Source organism: Calidris pugnax, unplaced genomic scaffold (genome assembly GCF_001431845.1).
Source record: "Calidris pugnax isolate Ruff unplaced genomic scaffold, ASM143184v1 scaffold27, whole genome shotgun sequence".
NCBI classification, from domain to species: Eukaryota; Metazoa; Chordata; class Aves; order Charadriiformes; family Scolopacidae; genus Calidris; species Calidris pugnax.
Window position 1 is genome coordinate 5,529,371 of NW_015090893.1, and position 6,441 is coordinate 5,535,811.

The 6,441-nt window shown below is 44.4% G+C and overlaps 1 long non-coding RNA gene across 2 annotated transcripts; it reads left to right on the top strand.

The window, feature by feature from the left end:
- Nucleotides 1–4,434: 4,434 nt before the first annotated feature.
- On the top strand, nt 4,435–6,078 carry LOC106891509. Of its 2 annotated transcripts, XR_001412703.1 has the most exons (4): nt 4,435–4,538; nt 4,685–4,802; nt 5,624–5,856; nt 5,985–6,078. It is a non-coding gene; the product is annotated as an uncharacterized LOC106891509 (long non-coding RNA). The 2 variants fall into 2 exon arrangements; XR_001412702.1 differs by having other exon boundaries at nt 4,456–4,802; nt 5,985–6,077.
- The last annotated feature ends 363 nt before the right edge of the window (nt 6,079–6,441 follow it).

Genomic DNA, 6,441 nt, shown 5'->3' on the forward strand with positions numbered 1-6,441 from the left:
GAAAGGAAGACCAAATCCTGCAATCAATTGATGCAGACAAATGCCACTCCATTAATTTAATAACAGTTTTCTGCAATCTGCTTTCAGGGCTGAATCTTACACAAACAGCACGGAGGAGATTTAGACACAGAGTAACATAATCTTGGTGTACGTTTTCTGCTGTCTTTCAAGTGTTTGCTATCCTTACCCTATGCAATCACTCCTTGTGCCCTGCCCTGCCCTCCTATCAAAGGATGTGCATACTGTAGATATTTCCTAGCTATCTAAGTGCCAAGGTAGCTAAAATTGAGGAATTCAAAAATTGCTGTCTATATAGCTGTTAAACTAATTTATTCCACCACTTTGAAGGAAATAGGGTTTTTTGTGGTGCTTTCATGATTTGATAAGAGGGCTGTAGAATTCATTCCATCATAATTCAAGGTGCTAGACATCTTGTATTCCACTTCAGTCCCCATTGAGTTGCTAACAATTGTCTGCAATCAAAGCACTTGTGGATGTCCTGCACAACCTTTTACTTCCTTTTTTCTTAAAATCTGTAATTTGATTTCACATTAAAAGACTTTCCTCAATATACATCTAAGATCTGTTGATCCCAAGCTACACAAAAGTTTTTTGTTGAAAGATACAGCAGGTCTTTGACTCAAAGTATATCCTAGACCATGATCTGGGGTAAATTCTTACCTATAGTGTATTTAACCCTGTGGAAATGCCATGCAGTGAGTCACAGGATGAACAAATATGAGCTGCAGCAAATAAAGTCCTACATAAGGATGTAAAGCAGTAAGAGACTATTACTTGCCCCTCCCATTTGCTTTTTTCTTGCAATTAAGTGAAATTCATGCTGTATCAAGAGGTAGTTTTCTAAGCAACTTATTACACTCAGTTTCTGTACAATATTGATCATTTAATATTTTTTAACAGCCAAGAGCAGTATAATTGGCAGGCCATACACTATTGCTTTTGTTGATAAGCTTACTACTTTGGATTCTTTTAGATATACAGCAGTTGAAGCTATTATGAACCTGTAAATCCCAGGAGATTGTCACTATGCAAGAGTGAATTCCATTGCCCATGAAAAGCAGAGTCAAGGTACACCTGTGTGAATAACTTTTCCTGTGTATGTATCTTTATGCTGAGAGGGTGATTGCTAATAGGATGGTGTGTGGTGCATGGGCTGTGACATACTAGATCTGAAAACCTAAAATTACAAGTGAAACCAAGATAAAATATATTGAAACTTTGTTCAGGAAATTTCTACAAGGGTCAACTATATTTGTTTTATGTTACATGGATTTATAGCTTTACAGGAGTTGGAAATGGAAATCATGTATCAAAATGAATTATTACTAACTTTCTTTTGCAAATGCGAGAATAAAATCTTATCAGATACATGGAAACAACTCTCATCTGAGTGTTTCTGATACTATTGCATCTTATCCAAATGCTCAAAAACTCAGGAAGCATCACCTTCATAGAACTGTATTCATGCCTGCCTCTTGAGTTGCAGTGAAAAGAATATTTTTTTAAGCGGAATTTTGCCCTTGTTACTCATATTACTTGTGATACAGGGCTACTGTTCTTGGGCTAGCATAAATCAGCATTTCTTCTGTCTCTATTGACTTGAGCGATTGGATCACTTGAGAACCTGTCTTGAAATTCTTACTCCATCTGAAAGCTTATTTAGCATAATCTATATATTTACAGCAAACCATTTGAAAAACACTTTAGAGTTCTCGGTACGTGGCCTGGGATAGTGCTTGTGGTGACAGGAATATACTGCTACAGTCAAAACTTGACAAGACAAGCAATTTATGATGTTGCTTATAGCCTATTTCTGGCATAATGTCACATGCTGGTCAGTAAGGATTGTGGGTCATTTATTTAGAGTACTGCAATTTTGGGGGGGTATTCTTTCACACTCCGCAAACTTGAAAGCTAAGAATCAAAATAATCTGCAATTGGCATTTAAGATATGACCGTCTTTGCTGGCTTCTCTGTGAGATTACAGTACTTGTAATCTAATTGAGATATTTTTAGAGCTAGAAGCTTTCTATCCAGCTGGGAACCAGGTTGTTTCCCCATTGTAAGACGCGCAAAATCTTAGACAGCAATCCTTAAACATGTTACATGAATAGTTCTGCATCTTGCCAATACTGGTGTTCACACCAGTTATTTCCTCTCCTTTTCAATCAAACACACAGACACAAGTGAGAAAAAGAGGGGAACGATTTCTTTGACAAGTTGCTTAAAATAAATAGAAGATTTTGAAGGTGCTGAGATATTTTCAATGACAAAGACCAGACCCTGTGGTCTGAGAAAAAGTAGTACTCACAAAAGTGCATAGCAAAGCATGAAACCATTTGCAAAAGGAAAAGTATTGTATGACTTTGTACTCTATGTCAATAAATAACGACGATACCTCTATCGCATAGGCTTGTTTGGGCACACAGAGTCTGGAATGGTGTTAAGGCAGTGTCACTGGTATAGACCCATTTAGGCAGTGGTGCATTTACAGCTAGCAAAAATAATGAGTTTTGCAAATCATCCCAAGCATGGCTCAATAGAGCTTTTACACTTCCAAAACCCAAGGATATACATTAATTTTCCATGCATAATGCACCATAGTATCCATAAGTATTGAATTCGTTTGAGATATGTTCCATTCCTTTTTGCTGGAATAGCCCGACTGAGAGGAGGTTTTACTTACGTGTGGCACAGTGGTACTCTGGGCCCAGAACGAGTGTTCCCTGATTATTAGTGCATACACCAGATCAGAGAACAAATGCTAGATACATTGGCATAGCTTGAATTCTTTGGGTATCCTATGCTAACATTCCCATGGAAATATGATACTTTTCTGTCCCAGATTTTTATGTTGATATGTAAATCAATGATTCCTGTCAGTCCAACACTATTACTAGTCTTTAGCCTCAGGTTCTTGTTGATACCTGGTTCATATTCAGACTGAATGAAACATTTCTGTGGTGCAATGGTAATTAATAGCAGAGACTCAGAAATGGCTCAAATCAGAAGTGTAAGATGTAGTCCCAAGTTAGCACTTGCAGGTGAGTTTTCACAGAGCAGGATTAAAGTGTTTTACCTTGAGACCTCCTGTTCTTATATGATTGCAGCAGGAAAAAAAAGTGCCTGTTATACATCTAAAATAAAATGATTCACTGCACAGAGTATCCACCATCTTCCTTTCAGGGCTATATTTCAAGAGGTTTGGCAGTGAGGCAGGCTAGCTGTGTGAGAACAGAAACCTCCACTGGTGAGCCGGGAGACTGGCTCTGTAACATCAGCCGTGGAACAGAGAACTGAAAAATGGGGGTGGGGTGGTGGTGGGTGTGTAATTTTAACAAATGCTTAAACATTCTTTAACTTAGTTGCTTGGAGTTTAGGGTTTTGGTTTTTTTTTTTTTTCTTTTGAATACTCAAATGAGACATTTTATATTTATCATGCACACACAATCTCATCTGCTTCATCTGGAAAAGTGTATTTTCTCTCTCTGTGTAATTCCAATTGTTAAAAATGGGACAAGGTAGTGAAAATACATCTTCGTGAATTCCCCCCAGACCTCCAAAAGGATGGGCGTTTTTTTCGTGGTGTGGTTTTTTCTTTTTTTTTCGTGTGTCCCTCCTAGAAGCAGCTACTTGATCTCAAAGGCACAACGTGGTGTTTTAAGGCGCTGACAGTGGGGAAGAGGGAGGCACGCTGTGTTCCCCCCACGGGAAAAGCCGCCGGTGTTTGGCGGGGGGAGCCGCTCCTCACCGTGGGGCGAGGGGCTCCCCTGGCCCGGCTTCAGCGGCAGGTGGGTGCCGCCGTGCCAGGCGCGGGGCTTCCCCTCTCTATAGCGCTCCAGCCAAGGGAGCTGCCGGTCCGTATTAAATGGCTGCCTGCTTTTCGGGGCTGTCGGCTGTTTTAGGGGTTTATCGTTGATTTTTTTTTTTTTTTTTTTTTTTTCCTGCCATGTCTCCCCCACCCCGCTTCTGCAGGTGAGGCTTCATCCCACCACCTCGCTGTACGCCCCCACCTCAGCCCTTGCCGGGGAACCGCCACCCCCTTCCCGGCCCTGCACCCCTCCCAGCTGCTCCCGGGCCGGGTGCGTCTCTGCGTGGGCTCGGGGCCGTGCACGCCCGGGTCACCCCCCCGGCCGTGAAAGGCGGCTACCTCCGCTTTCTGCGAAGCACAGGCGGCGGCAGCAGGCGGTGGCCCGGCCCGGGGGCGGCAGGGCAGGGAGGGGACTGTGCAGTGCGTGCGGGACTGAGCTTGCCGGGGAGCCAGCGGGTTCCTCTGCCCGCCTGGCTCTCTGTGCAACACCCCCACCCTGATCTCTCCTCCCCCCACCCTGTGGTGTCTTTTTTTTTTTTTTTTCTCCTTTCCCTCCTCCACCCTCCTGCAGCGAGTTAAATATTTCTTTTGTTAATTGACGCCCCAAGTGTTCCCAATCCCTTCCCCGCACAGCCCGGGCCGGCCGAGGACGTGTGCACGCCCAGATCCGCTCGGTGAAGCAGCACAGATCCGCGGGGCCGAGCGGGTATGTGCGTGAGGAGGAGGAGGTGGTGGTGTAAAAGGAGCTGCGAGCACAAACCAGATTTGCGGGGAGTAATTTAACTCCGGTGTTTGTTGTTTTTCGGGGGTTTGGTCTTTTCCTTCTCTTTCTATCTCTTTTTTTCTGCTCAGGATTTAAATGTCACTCAAAGCATCCCCAAATCAGCTTTCTGCTCGTCTCCTGTTTCTTCCGAGGCATTAATTGGATCACACGCTGCATTTGAAGAGCTTGGGTGTTTTACCCACGAAGGTAAGTGGGTTTATGAGCCTTCACCGGGTCTGGATGGTCACTAAAAGCTCGACTGCCTTCCAGGGTGGTGTTTTTCTTCCCCTTCTCCCCCATCCCCGTGGCCAGGCTTAGCTCTACCTGAGGAACTTGCATCCCTGGGTTAAACACCGGTCGATGTATGGAAAATGCGCCGGCGGGCCCGGCTGGGGTGGAGCGGGGCCGCGGGGGCTCCGCGCCCGCCCCTCAAGCACCCGCAAATGACCCGTGGGAGCCGGTGGAGGCAAGCCGGCGACACCCCGCAGCTGTTCCCCTGGAACAGCGCCTGGCAGCACAGTAAGGAAAGATACAGCCTAATGCCCTCTTACAAGAAACTATTCGTCATCGTTTCTTTTTTTTTTTCCTTTTCTGTGAGAAATACTGTAGGCGCCCATCTCCCCTCCTCCCCTACTGCCCGCCCCCGTCGCAAGCACCGGCTCCTTTGCCCGCACCTTGCCTCGCTTCAGGCGGTTCTTTCCAGGGACCAAAAAGTTAAGCTGCCCCTTTTCCCCCCACCTGCCCCTGGCGCCGTACGTACTCTATGCATTCCCCTTTTTAACCTATTCCCCCTCCGTCTAATCCGAGGCCGTCCAGCCCCCGCCCCCCCCCACCTCCCCCGCTTTAAACTAGGTTGCAAAGCCGCTGTACCCTGTAACTCCTGAAACTTCTCTCCTTGTTGTGATTTATATTCTATACTAACAAAAAGGACAACTAAAATATACTCGATCCTCCTGTGGATGACTTTTTAAAAAAATAATGCATTTCCTTCTTCCCCTTTAATTTTTTTTTTTTTTTTTTTTGGCAAGGAAATTTGCTCCATCTCCAGCAGCAACCACTGCTCCTTTTGATGTTGTGGTACGCCGTGCGCATGCGCTTCACATTAGAATTACTGCACTGGCCAGAATAAGTTGGATCTCTTCTTCTCTTCACTGAAACCCTAAATCATATCAAAAGCTAAAGGGATGCTGAGAGTCCGGAAAAAGGGTTACTTCGGGATTTGGTCATTCCCTTTAATAATAGCCGTGGTGTGTGCACAGAGGTAAGTGATGAAGGTATCTGTTTTGCTTTACTTTGGATTGCACTGCATGCTGCTGCTGAGAGGAATGTACAGCTTGGGTCTGAGAAATAAGAAATAATATAGTATTATTCTTTTTTTTTTTTCTCTAGTGTCAATGACCCTAGTAATATGTCACTGGTAAAAGAGACCGTGGATAGACTGCTTAAGGGCTATGACATTCGCTTGAGGCCAGATTTTGGAGGTAATTTGAATGCTTTTGAATAAGAGAGATTACATATCCGGCTGTGTACCTTTGGCGTGTGTGGCTTCTGAGCGTGCTGTGGGTGCTGTTGCTTTGGGGTGTGTGTGTTGCCATTTTCTCAAGCTGATCCAAAGTTAAGCCCATTGTTACTCAATTTTCATAACACAGGATGCTGTTAATGCGATCACTTAAATCTCTGGCATATTTGTAATCGGTCCCTCATTTTGTGTGTGTGCTCATACTTTGTTAACCTGCAATTAAACCCTTGTTTAACTGGTTTTATCGAGATGCAAATCTCTTAAGTTTACCCAACGTTTGTTCCTCTCAGCCTAATGTGCCTGTGATCACAGTTACTATTTTTGAGT